General features: G+C 42.9%; 1 protein-coding gene across 1 annotated transcript in view; it reads left to right on the top strand.

The window, feature by feature from the left end:
- Positions 1 to 20,339, top strand: part of DYNC1LI1 (dynein cytoplasmic 1 light intermediate chain 1) — a 52,445-nt gene that overhangs the window by 14,259 nt on the left and 17,847 nt on the right. The window lies entirely within an intron of this gene.

The following is a 20,339-nucleotide window of genomic DNA, read 5'->3' as shown; positions in this document are numbered from 1 at the left end:
AAAATCTTTTAAGTTTAATTAGGTCCCATTTGTTTATTTTTGGTTTTATTTTCTTTATTTTAGGAGGTGTGTTGAAAAAGATCTTGTTGGAGTTTGTCAAAGAGTGTTCTGCCCATATTTTCTTTTTAGAGTTTTACAGTGTCTGACCTTATATTTAGGTCTTTAATCCACTTTGAGTTTATTTCTGTGTATGGTGTTAGGGAGTATTCTAATTTGATTCTTTTACATGAAGCTGTCCAGTATTCCCAGCACCACTTATTGAAGAGACTGTCTTTTCTCCATTGTGTATTCTTGCCTCCTTTGTCATAGATTAGTTGGTCGCAGGTGTATTTCTGGGTCCATTGATCTATATTTCTGATTTTGTGTCAGACCATACTGTTTTGATTACTGTAGCTTTGTAGTTTAGTCTGAAGTCAGGGAGTCTGATTCTTCCAGCTTTGTTTTTCTTTCTCAGGATTGCTTTGGCTGTTTGGGGTCTTTTGTATTTTTATACAAATTTAAAATCTTTTTGTCCTAATTCTGTGAAAAATGCCATTGGTAATATCATAGGGATTGCATTGAGTTTGTAGGTTGCTTTGGGCTTTCCTGCTGGCTCAGTGGTAAAGAATCTGCCTGCAGCACGGGAGACCTGAATTCAATCCCTGGGTTGGGAAGATCCCCTGGAGAAGGGAATGGCTACCAAATGATGGTGGCCTGTTAGAATGAGTTTGGGAGTGTTCCTTCCTTTGCAGTTTTTTGAGTTTGAGGAGTGCGTGAGTGGTCGCTCAGTTGTGTCCGACTCTTTGTGACCCCATGGACTGTAGCCTACCCGGCTTCTCCATCCATGGGATTTTCCAGGCAAGAATACTGGTGTGGGTTGCCATTTAAATGCTCAATAGAATTTACCTATGAAACTATCTGACCCTGGACTTTTCTTTGTTGGGCCTTTTTTAATCTCAAGGTTCACTTTCAGTACTTGTGATTTGTTTGTTCATATTTTCAGTTTCTTCCTGGTTCAATCTTGGGAAATTGTACCTTTCTAAGAATTTGTCCATTTCTTCTAGGTTGTCCCCTTTAATGGCATGTAGTTGCTTGTACATGTTTTTATGATCCTTTGTATTATATTTTCTTTTTTAAAAAATATTTTTACTCGTTTTCTGCGTCGGGCCTTGGTTGTGTCACTTGAGATCTCTCACTGCAGCACGTGAATGCTCTAGTGTGGCACGCAGGCGCAGTGGTTGTGACATGCAGGCTTGGTTTCTCTGTGGCCTGTGGGTCTTAGTTATTTAACCACGCGTTGAACCCATGTCCCTGCGTTGCAAGGTAGATTCTTTACCCTGGACCACCAGGGAAGCCCCAACCCTTTGTACTTCTGTGGTGTCTGTTTTAACTTCTCCTTTCCGATTTTATTGATTTGTGCCCTCTTCCTTTTTTTCTTGGTGAGTCTGGATAAACGTTGATCAATTTTGCTTATCTTTTCAGAGAACCAGCATTTAGCATTTTGTCTCATTGGTCTTGATCTCTATTTCATTTATATCTGCTCTAATCTTTATGATTTCCTTCTTTCCACTAAGTTTGGGTTTTGTTTGTTCTTCTTTCTCTAGTTGCTTTAGGTATAAAGGTTAGGTTGTTTGAGATTTTTATTATTTCTTTAAAAAATTTTTTTAAACTTAATATATATATATTTTATTGATACAGAGTTGACTTACAGAGTTTCTGGTGCACAGCAGGTGATTCAGCTCTACATATATGCATATATTTTTTGAAATTGTTTTCCATTATAGGTTATTACGAGATATTGGCTATAGTTCTCTGTGCTATACAGTAAACCATTGTTGCTTGTTGCATGTGTGCTTTTTTAATTAGAAATCTAGCATTCTAGTCATACTAAGTCAAATAAGTGAAATAAAATTTCATAAATTTTTTAGACAAAAATTCATGTTTTCTCAAATGTATAATAATACATATTATTTATGTATATATGTATGTAAAAGCTTTTGAGATTTTTTTTGTATTTCTTGAAGCAAGACTATATTGCTACAAACTTGCTTCTTAGAACTGGTTTTGCTGCATCCCTTAGGTTTTTGGATATTTATGCTTTCGTTTTCATTTGACTCTGGGTATTTTTTTATTTCCTTTTTGATTCCTTCAGTGATTCATTGGTGTTGAGTAGCATATTATTTAGCCTCTCCATGTTTGTGTTTTTTACAGTCTTTTTTCTTGTAGTTGATTTCTAACCTCATAGCATTGTGATCAGAAAAGATGCTTGATATGATTTCAGTTTTCTTAAATTTACTGAGGCTTGCTTTGTGTCTCAGCATGTGATCAGTTCTGGAGAATATTCCTTGTGCACTTGGAAGAATGGGTATTCTGCTGGTTTTGGATGGAATGCTCTGTAAATATTAAGTCCGTTTGGTCTGATGTGTCATTTAAGGTCTGTGTTTCCTTATTGATTTTCTGTCTGGATGATCTGTCCATTGATGTAAATGGGATGTTAAAGTTCCCTACTATTACTGTGTTACTGTCAACTTCTCCTTTAATGGCTGTTAGTATTTGCCTTATATTGATGTGCTCCTGTTGAATGCATATATATTTACAATTGTTGTATCTTCTTGGATTGATCCCTTGATCATTATGTACTGTCCTTCTTTGTCTTTGTAGCAGTCTTCATTTTAAAGGCTGTTTGTCTGATATGAGTATTGCTTCTCTAGCTTTCTGTTGATTTCTATTTGCATGGAATACCTTTTCCATCCCCTCACTTTCAGTTTGTATGTGTCCCTAAATCCGAAGTGGGTCTCTTGTAGCAGCATATATATACGTCTTATTTGTTTTTGTATTCATTTAGTCTGTCTTTTCATTGATTTTAATCCGTTTCCAGTTAAGGTAATTATTGATACGTCTGTTTCTATTACCGTTTTCTTAATTCTTGTGAATTTTTTTGTAGGTCTCTTTTCTTTCCTGCCTCTTTTGTTCTCTTGTGATTTGATGACTAACTTTGGTATTGTGTTTGGATTTGTTTTTCTTTTGTGTGAGTGTATCTATTGTAGATTTTTGGTTTGTGGTTACCTTGAAGCTGTTTTTTAAAGTATATTTATTTCTGGCTGTGCTGGGTCTTTGTTGCTGCATGGCCTTTTCCCTCCTTGCTGTGAGTGGGAGCTACTCTCTAGCTGTGGCGTGCAGGCTTCTCATTACGGTGGGTCTCATGTTGCAGAGCACAAGCTCTAGGGTGCATAGGCTGCAGTAGTTGAGGGGTGAGGGCTCAGCAGTTGCAGTGCCTGGGCTCTCGAGCACAGGCTCAGTAGTTGTGCCTCACGGGCTTACTTGCCACAGGGCGTGTGGGGTCTTCCCAGATCAGGGATCGAACCATGTCTCCTGCGTTGGCAGGCAGGTTCTTTTCCACTGAACCGCCAGGAGAGCCCTACCTCTTTTGGTAGATTTTGATAGATCAGTCTGTATGAAAACAAGATTGTTCAAAATTGCTGGTCTTTTAATTATAAATGCATTTCCAATATCCTGCGTGTGTACTCTCTTCTTCTCACAATTGCTAGTTTTATAAATTTTAATTTTTTGACTGGGCCGTGAGGCATGTGGTATCTTAGTTCCCTGACCAGGGATGGATCCCATGCCCCCTGCTTTGGAAGTGCAGCATCGTAACGACTGGACTGCCAGGGAAGTCCCACGATTGCAGTTTTGGTATCATGTTTGTGTGTTGTGTGTGGGTTATTTCCTAGCTTCACTGTATGTTTGACTTCACCACTTGCTATTTTACACTTGTAATTTTCTTGTTTCTAGTTGTGGCCTTTTCTTTTCTGCCTAGAGATGTTCTTTTAGCATTTGTTGCAAAGCTGATCTAGTGGTGCTGAATTCTCTTAGTTTTTGCTTGTCTGTAAAGACTTTGATTTTTCCTTCGAATCTAAATGAGAACCTTGCTGGGTAGAGTATTCTTGGTTGTAGATTGTTCCCTTTCATCGCATTAGATATAACTTGCCACTCCCTGCTGGCTTGCAGAGTTTCTACTGAGAAATCTGGTGATAACCTTATGGGAGTTTCCTTGTTTGTTAATTGCTGCTTTTTTCTTGTTGCTTTTAATATTTCTTCTTTTCGTTAATTTTTGTTAGTTTGATTACTGTGTGTCTCGCCATATTCCTCCCTGTGTTTATCCTGCCTGGGACTGACTGTACTTCTTAACTCAGGTGACTGTTTCCTTTCCCAGGTTAGGAAAATTTCAGTTATTGTCTCTTCAAATAATTGCTCAGGTCCTTTCTCTCTCTCCTTCTCCTTCTGAGACCCTTATAGTGCGAATGTGGGTGCATTTAAAGTTGTCCCAGAGGTCTCTTAGACTGTGTTCTTTTTTTCTTTTTCTTTATTCTGTTCTGAGGCAGTGTGTTCCACCATTCTGCTGTCTTCCCATTCTTGTGCCTCCCCTTATGCTGCAGTTGGCTCCTTCTAGTGTATTTTTTATATCAGTTGTTGTTTGTCTGTTTGTTCTTTAGTTTTTCTAGGTCTTTGTTAAGTATTTTTTGTATCCTGATCTGTGCCTTTGTTCTCTTTTTAAAGAAAAGTAGTTTATTTTTGACTGCGCTGGGTCTTCATTGCTCTGCAGGAGCGTTCTCTAGCGCTGTGAGTGGGGGCTGCTCACTGGCGTGGGGGCCTCTCACTGCAGTGGCTTCCCTTGCGGAGCGCAGGCTCTCGGTGCCTGGGCTTCAGTAGTTGCAGCATGTGAACTTGTGTTCTCTCTAGAGCGTTCTCTAGCGCCCTGAGTGGGGGCTGCTCACTGTGGCGTGGGGGCCTCTCACTGCAGTGGCTTCCCTTGCGGAGCGCAGGCTCTCGGTGCCTGGGCTTCAGTAGTTGCAGCATGTGAACTCGGTAGTTGCTTGGGAGCTCAGTAGTTGTGGCACATAGGCTTAGCTGCTCTCTGGCATATGAAAGCTTCCAGACCAGGGATTGAACTTGTGTCCCTTGTGTCCCTTGTATTGACAGGTGGATTCCTATCCACTGCGCCACCAGGGATGTCCTGTTTCCATTCTTTTTCTGAGATTTAGGATCATCTTTACTACCGTTACTCTGAATTATTTTTCAGATAGATTGCCTGTCTCTTTTTCCCTTAGTTGTTTTTCTGGGGTTTGATGTTGTTTCTTCATCTGGGAAATGTTCTGCTGCTGTCTCATTTTATCTGACTTCCTCTGATTGCAGTTTCTGTCCTGCAGGCTGCAGAGAGGTAATTCTTGCTTCTGCCGTCTGCCCTGTGGTGGGTGAGACTAAGAGACTTGTGCAGGTTTCCCCGTGGGAGGGACTCGTTCCTACCCACTGGTGGGTGGAGCTGGGTCTTGTCCTTTGGTGGGCAGGGCTGTGTCAGGGGATATGTTTAGTGGGCAGCCTTCAAGAAGACTTTAAGTTGTGTCTTTGCTAATAGGTTGGACTATGTTCCCACGCTGTTGGTCTCCAGCATTGGAGGTTACAAGCTTTTGGGAGGGGCCAGGTCTTGGTGAAAAAATAGCCGCTTCAAGGAGGGGTCCTGCCACTAAGTACTCCCCAGAACTGCCTCCACCGGCGTCTGTCCCTGTCATGAGCCACAGCCAGCCCCTGCCTCTGCAGGAGATCTTCCAATACCAGCAGATATGTCTGACCCAGGCTTTTATGAGGCCAGTGCTTTTTACCTGTGCCCTGGGTAGGCACTAGACTTTGTGTGTGCCTTCTAAGAGTAGAGTTTCTGTTTCCTTCAGTCCTATGAAATTGCAGTGGTCAACATCTGCTGGCCTTCAAAGCCAGAGCCTCTGGGGCTCCTCCTATGTTCAGATCCCCAGGCTGGTGACCCAGACATGGGGCTCAGAACTTCCACCCCTGTGGGAGAACCTCGGGTTATAATTATTTTCTCTTTTGTGGGTTGCCCACCTGGCGGGTATATGATTTAATTTTATTATGATGGTGTCCCTTCCTCCTGTCTCATTGTGGCTGCTGCTCTGTATTTGGATGTAGAATGTCTTTTTTGGTAGGTTGCGGATTTTTCTTTTTTCGTCAATGGTATTTTACCTGTTAGTTGTGATTTTGATGTTCTCGGAAGAAAAGATAAACTCATGTCTTCCTTCTCTGCCATCTTATCTCGGAAGCTTCAGTGTTTTGTTTTTTGGGGTTTGTTTTTTTTTTTTGCCCTGTGGCTTGTGGGATTTTAGTTCTCTGACCAGGGATTGAGCCTGGCAGTGAAAGCGCGGAGTCTTGACCACTGGCCTGCCAGGTAATTTCCTGGTTTGTTTTCAGAACTCCTTTAAATATGGCCTCTAAGAAAATCTAATATGTAAATGCAAGTTTAGAGAAACTGTTTAGAGAATAATTTTAACGTCATCACTAAGGAGTGCTTTATAGAAGGACTTTGCTCTTAGTCTGTTTAAACAGGAACTCTCTTCTTGTACAAGTATGTGTTTACAGATCATAACCTCTTTGGCTGGCACACTTCATGCTGGTGTGTCCGTTTCACCGCCAGTTGAAGGCCAAGGAAGTGAAGATAAGGCTTTCTTAAAGTTCGTAGAGGACAGGTGGGTGCATTCTTTTAGCATTGTTTGAAGCCACGCAGGCCCCATTGCCCTACTTGCCACTTTAAAGATGCTAATTGTATAAAATGACGTATGTATGTAGATTTTAGTTTATTTTGCTCACTCTTTTAGGCTCTGTGTTTTGTTTTCCAAAAATAACTTGGAATTTAGTGACTTGTTTCTTGAATAGTTTGGCCATTAAATATGATTTTAAAATGTCTTAACAATTCCAGTAAGCATCCTGAATTTTAATACTTTGATCCTTTTAATTGCATGATAAAATAAAGAGAGAAAGTGCACGATGGACGTAATATCTTCAAACTTATTTCAGCTTGACTGTGGCCAGGCAGTTGAATACTGGTGACTGTATAGTGACTGAAAAGTTTTCCTAAGTTTAGCGAAGGAGGTAGTTTTTATGATCTGTTACTGATGAGAGTTTTATAGGTAATAGTAAATCATCGTAGTAGATTGTGGTGAAGGCCGGAGATAAGCGATGACAGATGAGGTATAGTTATGAAAATAGAGACTCCATGTGGTTGTGAGAAAGATAAGAACGTTGTTGCGAGCTCCGGAGCCTGCATGCTGCCAGCCCATGCGCCTAGAGCTGGTGCTCCTCAGCAGAATCATCCCTGCGGCGAGCAGCCTGTCTCCCGCCACTGAAGGGCTGCCCCCGCTCCGCACAGCTGGAGAGAGCCCGCGCATGGCAGGGAAGGTGCGGCACAGCCGAAAAAGGATGATGCTGGTAAAGGATCTTCTGTGAATAGGACCGATGCTGTGGGGTGAATGCGTCCCCCCAAATTCTCGTTGAGATTCTAACCCCAGTGTGATGCATTAGGAGATGGGGGAGCCCTGGTGAATGGGATTGGCCTCCTTACAAAAGGAATGCTGGAGAGCTGTCTGTCGCCCTTCCTGCTATGAGCCTTTACTAGACAGACATGCCAACATCTTGACCCTAGACTTCCCAGCCTCCAGAACTGTTAGAAAGAAATGTCTTTTGTTGAAAAGTCACCCAGCCTCTGGCTTTTTTGTTACAGCGGCCTGAAGAGACTGAGACATGGTTCCTGGTGTTTTTTATGCATTTATTTTTGGCCGTGCCGGAAAGAAAGTGCTCTGTGTAGGCTTTCTCTAGTTGCAGTGAGTGGGGTCCGCGCTTGGTTGTGGTACCCAGGCTTCTCACTGCAGTGGCGTCTCTGGGTGTGGAGCGCAGTCTCTAGGCACCTTGGGGTCAGTAGTTGCAACACACAGGCTCAACAGTACCAACCTGCAGGCTCTAGAGCGTGGGCTCAGGGGTTGTGGAGCATGGACTTACTCACTCTGCAGCGTCTGCAGTCTTTCTCGACTAGGGATCGAACTTGTGTCACCTACAGTGGCAGGCGAATTTTTATCTGCTGTGCTACCAGGGAAGTCCTGGTTTCCGGTTTCGATGAGCCAGCCAGGACAGTGCCTGGTAAGAATGGGATAATTTCTTTCCTGTAAGCATGTTAAAAGCAAGGAGTTTATGTCCTGCTGCTGTTAAGAGAACTTGCTCAGAGAATGTTGAAAGAAGGGGACAGATGTGACTGATGGAAACACAGATAAGCCGACGCACTAAGACGAAGTGTGCGTGTGTTGTGGGAAGTACAAAGGAGGCTGTTAAACCAGACTTTCGGAGGCAGGAGTCTAGAGGATACTAAACTGAGGCCAGAAAGATAAGGTAGGGTTCTCCCAGGTGTGGTGAAGGGAAGCTCCAGAAAGAAGTGACTGTGCATGTGAAGATTGAGAGTTGAGAGAGCGAGGCCTCTCTGCTGCCCTGGAAGAAGTTGTGAGTGGCTGGAGCCTCGCGTGCAGGTGGCAGGACGTGATGAGAGAGAGGCACGAGAGGGCAGGGGGCTTTGTAAGGGACCTTTACTGTTGGCTCTTTACTGTGAGAACAGCAGGAAGACCCTTAAGGATTTTCTTCTGACATCTTAACGAGAATTCCAAACATAACAGAAAAGTTGAAGGAATTTTACAGTTAGTACTCATATACCCAAACCAGATTCGGCTATTAATATTGAACTGTTTTTGCCTTATCATATAACCATGCAACCATGAAGAAAAAATGCACTTCAAAGTAAATCACACTAATTGGCGTATTTCCCTCTAAATACTATTAACTAGAATCCCTTTCAGGGTCTTAAGAGGGTGAGTGGCATGATTGTTTTGGGAAGATTACTCAGCTGTAGGATGTGGAATGGATTAGAGTGTGGTATGAACTTGGTGAATGTTCACTTTTGAGTGGTAGGTTTATATAGTGAGAGAAGAGAGCTGGGAGGTGGCTGTGGGTTAAGACAGAGAAAAAGCAGTGTAACATGGGATGTGATTGGAAAATGTCTGTAACTCTAGAACAAGACTATATCTTTGCTAATGCCTCAGTTGAGCTTTCTGGAAATACTAGGTAACAAATGAGCTTCTCTTTACAATGTGTCTTTATTCGTCTTTTTAGTTAGTTCAGTCGCTCAGTCCTGTCTGACTCTTTGCGACCCCATGAACCGCAGGACGCCAGGCCTCCCTGTCCATCACCAACTGCCGGAGTTTACTCAAACTCATGTACATTGAGTTGGTGATACCATCCAACCATCTCATCCTCTGTTGTCCCCTTCTCCTCCTGCCCTCAGTCTTTCCCAGCATCAGGGTCTTTTCAAATGAGTCAGCTCTTCGCATCAGGTGGCCAAAGGACTGGAGTTTCAGCTTCAACATCAGTCCTTCAATGAACACCCAGGACTGACCTCCTTTAGGATGGACTGGTTGGATCTCCTTGCAGTTCAAGGGACTCTCAAGAGTCTTCTCCAACACCACAGTTCAAAAGCATCAATTCTTTGGTGCTCAGCTTTCTTCACAGTCCAACTCTCACATCCATACATGACCACTGGAAAAACCGTAGCCTTGACTAGACGGACCTTTGTTGGCAAAGTAATGTCTCTGCTTTTTAATAGGCTGTCTAGGTTGGTCATAACTTTCCTTCCAAGGAGTAAGCGTGTTTTAAATTCATGGCTGCAGTCACCATCTGCAGTGATTTTGGAGCCCCCAAAAATAAAGTCTGACACTGCTTCCACTGTTTCCCCATCTATTTGCCATGAAGTGATGGGAGCAGATGCCATGATCTTAGTTTTCTGAATGTTGAACTTTAAGCCAACTTTTTCACTCTCCTCTTTCACTTTCATCAAGAGGCTTTTTAGTTCCTCTTCACTTTCTGCCAGAAGGGTGGTGTCATCTGCATATCTGAGGTTATTGATCTTTTTCTTGGCATTTTTAGGAAATCTGTTTTCAGTTGTCAACATTTGTCATCAAGACAAATCATATCAGAGTTCATTTAGGTGTTTTTCTTTTTTTTTTTAAGGGACAACAGCAGAAAATGGTCATTATAATTGAGGCTTAAGATATATTTTGAAATGTATAAAATATGAATATTTACTTTTTCAGCCAACTGTAACTTGCAAATGTCATTAATGTTGAAGAGGGGAGAAATTTTGTTCCCGTGAAGATTTTATTTCAGCAAGCAAAGTGCATCTTCAGACATGTTGAGACTCTTTCTCATATTGAGAATATCCTTTGTTTGAAAGTTGTTTTTGTTGCTCTGGGCCTCCGTTGCTGTGAGAGGGCTCTCTCGTGACGGCGAGCGGGAGCTGTTCTCCAGTGGGGGTGCTCGTGGCGGCGGTGTTTCTCGTGGAGCCTGGGCTCTCGGAGCTCGGGCTTTAGCGTTTGTGGCACGTGGGCTTAGTTCTCGTGACCCCTGCAACGGCAGGTGGGTTGTTAACCACCTACCACCGGGCAAGTCCCAGGAGCCGCACTTCTGAGAAGGTTGACTTGCCCTCTCTGGGGCGGTGTGCCCGACTGTCAATGTGCCCCCAGTGTTGTGACTGTGGCCTGGCCTGTTTCCTCAGCTGTAGGTAGAGAGGACGTCGTCAGAGTTCCTTACAGCCTGTGTGTGTTTCTGTAATGTTCTTTATTCTCATGGGGAACACTTGTAATTTGTTAACCAGAAATGAGAAATTTCAGAATCACAGGGTGGGGTGGGGGTGGGGAGGTCTCTACCGTATTTACCATATTACGTTTATTTGACTGTATACTCTTCTTCAAATTTAATATTGTAAAATTTTTCTTAAAATGGATCCCCAAGGTTTAAAATTCCAGGAGAGAAGAAATTACCAGTATAGTAAAACAAACGTCATTCCTGATCCTTAGATGTAGAATCAGGAGAGTAGGAACATAACCACAGGTCACTCAAAGGCAGTTGAGAGAGAGGAATGTATTAAATTGCTTTTCTTCTGAGAGTAAATGACCCCTGAAGGCAGGAATACTTTATTATTTTGTCATAAGACAGAAATTATAAGCAGTATGTTTAATTGTCCTCTGAAGATTTAGTTTGTGTGGGGGCGGGTATAGGGAAAGTGGACACTTGGGGGAAAAAAAAGAAACCCAGTTATTTATTTGACTGCACTGGGTCTTAGTTGTGACACTTGGAATCTTCAGTTATGGCATGTGAGCTCTTAGTTGTAGCATGTGGGATCTAGTTCACAACCAAGGATCGAGCCCAGGTCCCCTGTGTTGGGAGTGCAGAGTCTTAGCCACTAGCCCACCAGGGAGGTCCCAAGAAAGAGGGTGTTTTGGAGTTCAGTTTTTTATCACTCCAGATCCTGGCCTTGTCATTTCCTGACTGCCTGAGACTTTGGGTAAGACATTGTAATAGTCCTGAACCCTAGTGTCCTCACATGGGAGGGAATCATCATGCCCCCAGAAATGTGGTTGTGTTGGAATTGGACTGTTGGTTAAATGCATATGATGGATGCGAGAGATGGACCATAAAGTGAGTGGAGCGCTAAAGAATTGATGCTTTTGAACTGTGGTGTTGGAGAAGACTCTTGAGAGTCCCCTGGACTGCAAGGAGATCCAACCAGTGAATCCTAAAGGAAATCAGTCCTGAATATTCATTGGAAGTACTGATGCTAAAGCTGAAACTCCGATATTTTGATCACTTGATGCAAAGAACTGACTCATTGGAAAAGACCCTGATGCTGGGAAAGATTGAAAGTAGGAGAATGAGGATGAGATGGTTGGATGGCATCACCGACTCAATGGACATGAGTTTGAGCAAGCTCCAGGAGTTGGTGATGGACAGGGAGGCCTGGTGTGCTGCAGCCCACTGGGTCACAAAGAGTTGGACACGACTGAGCGACTGAACTGACTGAAATGCATCTGTTAGGCCATCTGTGTTTGCGGCCACTGCTGCTTCCAAAGAGATGGAAGCATAAGTTACTGATGGTTCTGACTGCTCAGAATGTGGGTGAACAAAGGTAAATGACAGTCCTTTAATTTTTCTTATATAGAAACATGTTGATGAACTTGAAATTTCATCCCTTTTCTATCCTAACTTCTGAGGCTTTTGCATTTCAAAGCCATAAATACACAATAAATAGTAATACACTGGCTTCCCTGATAGCTCAGCTGGTAAAGAATCTGCCAGCAATGTGGGAGACTGAGGTTTGATCCCTGGGTTGGCAAGATCCCCTGAAGAAGGGAAGAGCTACCCACTCCAGTATTCTGGTCTGGAGAATTCCATGAATTGTATAGTCCATGGGGTCGCAAAAGACTCAGACCACTGAGAGACTTTCACTTTCACTACATAATAAAGTTTAAAAACCCTCCCTACCTGGTTAAGGGGACAACATTTGTATCTTTCATTCAGGGGTTTGTGAAAGTTGTATTAGTATTTGCCACATTTTTTCTTGTTTGTGACAGTTTATCGGTGGCTGCTTTGTAGGCGGCTCAGGAGCATTCCGTTGTAAAGAGTTAAAAGCACTGGGGATGAGGCAGTCATCAGCACACAAAAATGCCTTGTCCTCTGGAGTTTGGGGTGATAGAGTGACTAAGCAAAAGAAAACAAACCTGTTATGTTTGTAAGTTCAGTGGAGAAAAATAAAACACACAGTAGGAGTGTTGGGAGGTTGTGATTTTTTGTTTTGTTTTCCTAAGGTTTTGAGTTTAAATACAGTGGTTAGTAACAGCGTAGCTGGGGACATGATATTTGAGGGAAGTTGGGAGGAAGCTTAGGTAACAGACTTACATAAATTTCTGAAGAGTGTGTGTTCTAAATGGGAGGGAACAGTGGATCAAAGCCTTGAGGTTGGAATGTTATATTAATAATTAGGTGGCAAGATAACAATACTGCTTTTATGCATATTGCCCCGTGAGTTATTCACGGGACGTCTAAATGGGAATGAACAATAAGTAGTTGAGCAGCTGAGGCTGGAAGGAAATCTGAGCATCACTGGATTATAGGTGGTACTGAAGTCTTGTGTGGAGATTCTCTTGTGAGGAGAATAAGGGTCTGAAGAAGGAACCCTGGGAAACACAGACGCTGGACGGGGTTGGAAACCTTCCAGGAAGACTTAGGGCCGACCACTGGAGGCAAGTGGGAGAACGGCAGAGGGTGGGGCGAAGGACAGTCTTCTCTGCTTCTGTGCCTCCTTTCTCTCTCTGCCGGCTCCCAGCCAGAGCAGCCTTTGAGTCCAGCTGCACCCACCCCCGCCCGTAACACCTAGTTGAGGCCTGCCTCTTGCTAGCATTCCACTAATAGTCTAGCAAGTCCCCTACGTATGAACAAGTTCTGTTCTGAGAGCTCGTTCATAAGTTCAGTTTGTTCCTAAGTCCAACAGAGTTAGCCTAGGTACCCACCTAACAAAATTGTCTATAGAGTACTGTGCTGTGACAGGTTTAAAATACTTTTCACACAAATTATATGTACGGAAAAAATAAACACCAAAAATAAAGGGAACATTTAATCTTATAGTACAGTCCTTTGCCTGCGGTGCAGGAGACCCAGGTTCGATCCCTGGGTTGGGAAGATGCCCTGGAGAAGGAAACGGCAACCCTCTCCAGTACTCTTGCCTAGAAAAGTCCCATGGACAGAGAAGCCTGGCGGGCTGCAGTCCATGGGGTCTCAGTCGGGCACGACTGAGCGACTGATACTCGTCACCGTGTGCGGTGGTGCAGTGCAGCAGCTGGCATGCGGGCTCTCTCGCTGAGTGAAGAGGCAGTAAGAGCTGCTGACTGGAGGAGGGAAGGGACGGGAGATGGTGGAGCTGAAGGGTGTCAGTGGGAGGCAGAGAGAGCAAGCTGCAGTTTCACGCGTGCCTGATGTTGATGGAATGCACACTCGCATTTTTGAAAGTTTGCAACTTGGAGGTTTGTATGTAGGGGACTTACTGTATCTAGTCTCCTTACTCTTGAACTTAACCTTTTCAGTCACCCTTCCACACTTTTGCGATAGCAGTCTTTCTAAAATGCCTAAATGCCACTAGTGACTCTTCAGGATAACATCTAACTATCTGAGACTGGCGTAGGATGCCCTTCATAATCTGGCATTCCCTCTTTGTCCTCACTTTCTGGCCCCGTTCTTCCTCACATCCTACATTACTTGCATTCAAATTATCTGTCTTTTCTAGAAGGACACTTCTTTCCCTCCAGGCTCTGCATGTGTTTTCCTACTTCTTGGAATGAGTAACTCAGTATGGTTCATGAACACTACAGGTTTTGACTGAAGTATTGCCTTCTCTTCAAAACCCTTTTTGACTTCCAGGCAAAACCAGAGTCTTCCTTCGGGCTGGCTTCCTGGTTGTTGACCATCTCTGGTGTAGTCCTTATGACAGCATCTTGACATCATCTTCTGTTAGTTTTTCCCTCTCCAGTTTATGAGCTCGTAGGACAGCAGCTTTGAGCTGTGGGTCTTTGTATTCCTAGTGCTTGGCTCATTGTAGTAAATGTCTGTGCAGTGGTTCTCAGAGTGTGGTCCTTGGACCAGCGGCATCAGCAATACTGGGAGCTTGTTAGAAATGCAGATGTGTGGGCTCCACCCCAGGCTTACTGAGCCAGGAGGCAAGGCCCAGCAGTGTGTTTCAATAAGCCCCCGAGGTGAGTCTGATGCATTTTTGAGAACCATTAATCCAGTGAAGTGAATGATGGTAAACAAACTCTGATCTCACGAAAGTGAGGGAGAGCCCTTCTGCTGTATACAGACCTTAGAAAAAGTAAACAGCCATGCTATAGTGATGGCTGCAAGAACATAGAATTGTAAGCATTTGTCCTTATGATTGACAGTATATAGATGTGTGTGTGTGTATTTTTAATTCATTTATTTGACTTGTCTGCTTGGCATGTGGAATCTTAGTACCCTGACCAAGGATCAAACCTGTGCCCCCTGGATCGGAAGTGCAGAGTCTTAACCACTAGTTGTTGTTCCCTTGCTAAGTCATGTCTGACTCTTTGCAAACCCATGGACTGCAGCATGCCAAGCTCCCCTGTCCTCCTCTATCTCCCAGAGTTTGCTCAAACTCCTCTCTGTTGAATCGGTGATGCCATCCAACCGTCTCACCCTCTTCCATCCCCTTCTCCTTTTGGTTTCAACCTTTCCCAGCACCAGGGTCTTTTCCACTGAGTTGATTCTTTGTATCTTCACTCTCCTCTTAACCACTAGATTGCTAGGGAAAATCCCACAATTGATAAAGTTGTTGATATGTTGGGGGAGTGTGCAGTTTTCTAGGTTCTGTCTCACTGCACCAAAAATTTGAAATGGCAGACCAGTGTTACAGCTTGGTTACAGCTCAGTTTTATTTGGCAAGCAAAGGAACATACATCCTTGAGGCGTGAGGTGGGCCTACCCAAAAGAAGAGAGGGGCTCAGTCTTGGTCCTCTTTTTATATGTTTTTTCTCCTCCCCTGAGCCTGCCCTGTATAAAATGGGCTAGCCAGAAGGGCTGTTTGTTTCACCTGACGTTCTCACTCTGGTCCTCGGATTTTCTTTCATTCCTTTTTCTTAGGCTTTTCCTTTTTTTGTCTTTTAGCCATCGCCATTTTGGACTCCATTTTCCTATTCTAACTGCCTAACAATATCATGAATTTGGAGTTCTGACCTGATACTATTTACAAGTTAGAATTAGATAAACTAAAAGGAAGACAAAAACTTATAACTTAAGGAATCACTCATCATCTCACCATAGATGACCAGATTATCAGTGATTATTTCTAACTGATGTTATTGTGGTTTTATTCTTTTTGTTTATGCTTAAGATCATCTACAAGTATATTTTTTATTCAGAAATGTTTATATATAAAATATATATTTGAAATGTTTAAAAAAAGTTGAAGCTAAAGTTTTTTTGACCCTTCTAAACCTACCCTTTCACTTTTCTAACATCTGAAATGGAAATTAAAGAGATAAGATAAATCCTGGGTCATATTAAGTGAAGTTTTACCTGACGAATTACTGCCTGTTTTTATGTACTTTGAAAATATAGTGCCTGATGATTTGTATCTACCATTATACTACCACACGGAATAGTCTCACTGCCTTAAAAATCCTCTGATCATGCCAAGGACCATCTTTAAAAGCTAGTTTTCCTAGATCTCACTATGATTTAGACTGTTCTATGTCTGTTGCTCATGCTCACTTAGTTGACTAGATATAAATTCTTAAATTTTGTTTTATAGTTCTTGAACTACAAAAGCAAATTATATAGAGACTTCCCTGGCAGTCCAGTTGTTAAGACTACACTTTCAGTGCAGAGGGTGTGGGTTTGATCCCTGATTGGGTAAAATCCCTCGTGCTGCACGATGCAACCAAAAAAAAAAAAAAAAATTATAAAGTAAATGTGATAAAAACTGTAAAACTGATAACATTCAAATTAGTAATCAGTATAACAAATGATGTTTTGCTGAAATTAAGTAAGTTTAATAGTAAACTGAAGTCTGTGTTTTCATTTTCACTGGTTGAATTTATGAGTTCTATTTTAAGTGTGATCACCATGGAATGCATGTCATTAGCATAGTTATTACTGTTTTCAGCCCAGTTTGTTATTTTGATGGACTCTGTATTTTGTTGTTTTGTCCGCACCACGTGGCTAGTGGGATCTTAGTTCCCTGACCAGGGATTGAACCCAGCTTCAGGAGGGGAAGCACTGAGTCCTGAACACTGGACCACCAGGAAATGTCCTTGGTGGATCATTTTAATAGTTTACTGCAAAAATAATACTGAAAAATTAGTACTCTTTTTAATGGCAAGTTCTTTATTGCTTAGTTAAGGCCACACTTACTGCTCTCCTGGAATAGTTTTATTCCAGGCATCTACTTAAATACAGATTTTTTTTCCAGTTCAGTTGCTCAGCTGTGTCCGACTCTTTGCAACCCCATGAACCGCAGCATGCCAGGCCTCCCTGTCCATCACCAACTCCCGGAGTTTACTCACACTCATGATCATCAAGTCGGTGATGCCATCCGGCCATCTCATCCTTTGTCGTCCCCTTCTCCTCCTGCCCTCTATCTTTCCCAGCATCAGGGTCTTTTCCAGTGAGTCAACTTTTCGAATCAGGTGGCCAAAGTACTGGAGTTTCAGCTTCAGCATCAGTCCTTCCAATGAACACCCAGGACTGATCTCCTTTAGGATGGACTGGTTGGATCTCCTTGCAGTCCAAGGGACTCTCAAAAGTCTTCTCCAACACCACAGTTCAAAAGCATCAATTCTTCTGTGCTCAGCTTTCTTCACAGTCCAACTCTCACATCCATACATGACCACTGGAAAAACTGTAGCCTTGACTAGACGGACCTTTGTTGGCAGAGTAATGTCACTACTTTTTAATATGCTGTCTAGGTTGGTCATAACTTTCCTTCCAAGGAGTAAGCGTGTTTTAATTTCATGGCTGCAGTCACCATCTGCAGTGATTTTGGAGGCCCCAAAAATAAAGCCTGACACTGCTCCCACTATTTCCCATGAAGTGATGGGACCGGATGCTATGATCTTAGTTTTCTGAATGTTGAGCTTTAAGCCAACTATTTCACTCTTCTTTTTCACTTTCATCAAGAGGCTTTTTAGTTCCTCTTCACTTTCTGCCATACGGGTGGTGTCATCTGCATATCTGAGGTTATGGATATTTCTCCCAGCAATCTTGATTCCAGCTTGTGCTTCTTCCAGCCCAGTGTTTCTCATGATGTACTCTGCATATAAGTTAAATAAGCAGAGTGACAATATACAACCTTGACGTACTCCTCTTCCAAAAACCAGTCTGTTGTTCCATGTCCAGTTCTAATTGTTGCTTCCTGACCTGCATACAGGTTTCTCAAGAGGCAGGTCAGATGCTCTGGTATTTCCATCTCTTGAAGAATTTTCCACAGTTTATTATGATCCACACAGTCAAAGGCTTTGGCGTAGTCAGTAAAGCAGAAATAGATGTTTTCCTGGAGCTCTCTTGCTTTTTCGATGATGCAGTGGATATTGGCAGTTTGATCTCTGGTTCCTCTGCCTTTTCTAAAACCAGCTTGAACATCTGGAAGTTCACGGTTCATGTACTGCTGAAGCCTGGCTTGGAGAATTTTGAGCATTACTTTACTAGCGTGTGAGATAAATGCAATTCTGCGGTAGTTTGAGCATTCTTTGGGATTGCCTTTCTCTGGGATTGGGATGAAAATTGATCTTTTCCAGTCCTGTGGCCACTGCTGAATTTTCCAAATTTGCTGGCATATTGAGTGCAGCACTTTCACAGCATCGTCTTTCAGGATTTGAAATAGCTCAACTGGAATTCCATCACATCCACTAGCTTTGTTTGTAGTGATGCTTTCTAAGGCCCACCCGACTTCACATTCCATGATGTCTGGCTCTAGGTGAGTGATCACACCATTGTGATTATCTGGGTCGTGAAGATCTTTTTTGTATGGTTTTTCTGTGTATTCTTGCCACCTCTTCTTAATATCTTCAGCTTCTGTTAGGTCCATACCATTTCTGTCCTTTATTGAACTCATCTTTGTGTGAAATGTTCCCTTGGTATCTCTGATTTTTCTTGAAGAGATCTCTAGTCTTTCCCATTCTGTTGTCTTCCTCTATTTCTTTGCATTGATCGCTGAGGAAGGCTTTCTTATCTCTCCAGGCTATTCTTTGGAACTCTGCATTCAAATGGGAATATCTTTCCTTTTCTCCTTTGCTTTTCACTTCTCTTTTCACAGCTATTTGTAAGGCCTTCTCAGACAGCCATTTTGCTTTTTTGCATTTCTTTTTCTTGGGGATGATCTTGATCCCTGTCTCCTGTACAGTGTCACGAACCTCCATCCATAGTTGCTCAGGCTCTCTGTCTATCAGATCTAGTCCCCTAAATCTATTTCTCACTTCCACTGTATAGTCATAAGGGATTTGATTTAGGTCATACCTGAATGGTCTAATGGTTTTCCCTGCTTTATTTAGTTTAAGTCTGAATTTGGCAATAAGGAGTTCATGATCTGAGCCACAGTCAGCTCCCGGTCTTGTTTTTGCTGACTGTATAGAGCTTTGTTATAGCCACGCTTTCCGGGAAACAGACTCACTCAGAAGGACAATGCAGATAGTGGAGTGCAGTTTATTACACCGGCGGGCCCAAGGCAGAGTCACCTCTTAGCCAAGGACCCTGTCCAGCATCTGTGAAAATCTTTTATACCCCATGTGTACGTGTCCAAACCCACTACCCCAATTCCCTTGAGACTTACATAAACAAAGGAAGGGTAAATACAACTACAATAGCCCCATCATTCCCGTGTTATGTGTTCAAACAGTCAATAATCAATAAGCCCGCAGTTACATTCCAAACAGTTAATAACCGATAAGCCTGTGCTTACATTCTGATAGATAGTGTCTGGAGGCAGGGGTGATTAGTGTCTGTTTTCTCTTAGGCGATGAGTAACCTGGATATGATCTTCAAGGTTCCCCTGCCCGGAGGGGGTCTTATCCTTCCATTGTCGTTCCCACAGGCACTAAGCAGAGAGTTCAGAGTCCACTGGAGAGGTGGCCGAGCATGATCAGCACGGACAGGCCTGAGATGGAGTCCAGGCCCTATGAATTCCTTCTTCAGCTTCTCCATTCTTTGGCTGCAAAGAATGTAATCAATCTGATTTCAGTGTTGACCATCTGGTGATGTCCATGTGTAGAGTCTTCTCTTGTGTTGTTGGAAGAGGGTGTTTGCTATGGCCAGTGAGTTCTCTTGGCAAAACTCTATTTTCCTTTGCCCTGCTTCATTCCACACTCTGAGGCCAAATTTGCCTGTTACTCCAGGTGATTCTTGACTTCCTACTCTTGCATTCCAGCCACTATAATGAACAGGACGTCTGTTTTGCGTGTTAGTTCTAGAAGGTCCTGTAGGTCTTCATAGAACCATTCAGCTTCGGCTTCTTCAGCATCCGTTTTTCCCAAGCATCTTTTAAATGCTGGCTTCCCTGGTGGCTCAGCAGTAAAAGAGTCCACCTGCAATGCAGGAGACACAGGTTTGGTTCCTGTGTTGGGAAGATGCCCTGGAGTAGGAAATGGCAACTCACTCCAGTATTCTTGCCTGGAAAATCCTATGGACAGAGGAGCTTGGCGGGATACAGTCCATGGGGTCCCAACGAGTTGGACACGACTGAAGCGACTGAACAACAATAGCAAAGGCTACACTTACTGCTCTGAAGTGTTGGGAAGTGGTTTAAAACCAGTAAGACCAGGGTAGTTGAAAACAGCTTTGACTTCCCTGGGACACTTCTTGTGAGTTTGGCTTGCCACTGCTCTGTTCTGTCTGTATCACTTGGCCTTAGCTTGGCACCAGGAGGATGATAAACACCAGTGCACAAGTGGGTACTGCAGGTTCTTGACAGCTTTGACATCTAAAGATAGTTAGAAGATCCAGGATATATATAACTTCTTAAATGCTAACATGAAAATTGAAAATAACTTTGAAATTCTCAGAGAACTCATGAATCTGTAGAAATAAGTCCTTAGATCCAAGAAATATACTTTTATTAAGTACTAGTGACATATTGCCAATAACAGATT

Source organism: Muntiacus reevesi, chromosome 4, assembly GCF_963930625.1.
Source record: "Muntiacus reevesi chromosome 4, mMunRee1.1, whole genome shotgun sequence".
In the NCBI taxonomy this organism is placed as follows: Eukaryota; Metazoa; Chordata; class Mammalia; order Artiodactyla; family Cervidae; genus Muntiacus; species Muntiacus reevesi.
The sequence above is the reverse complement of the archived record's forward strand: the minus strand, read 5'-3'. Positions and strand labels throughout refer to the sequence as shown.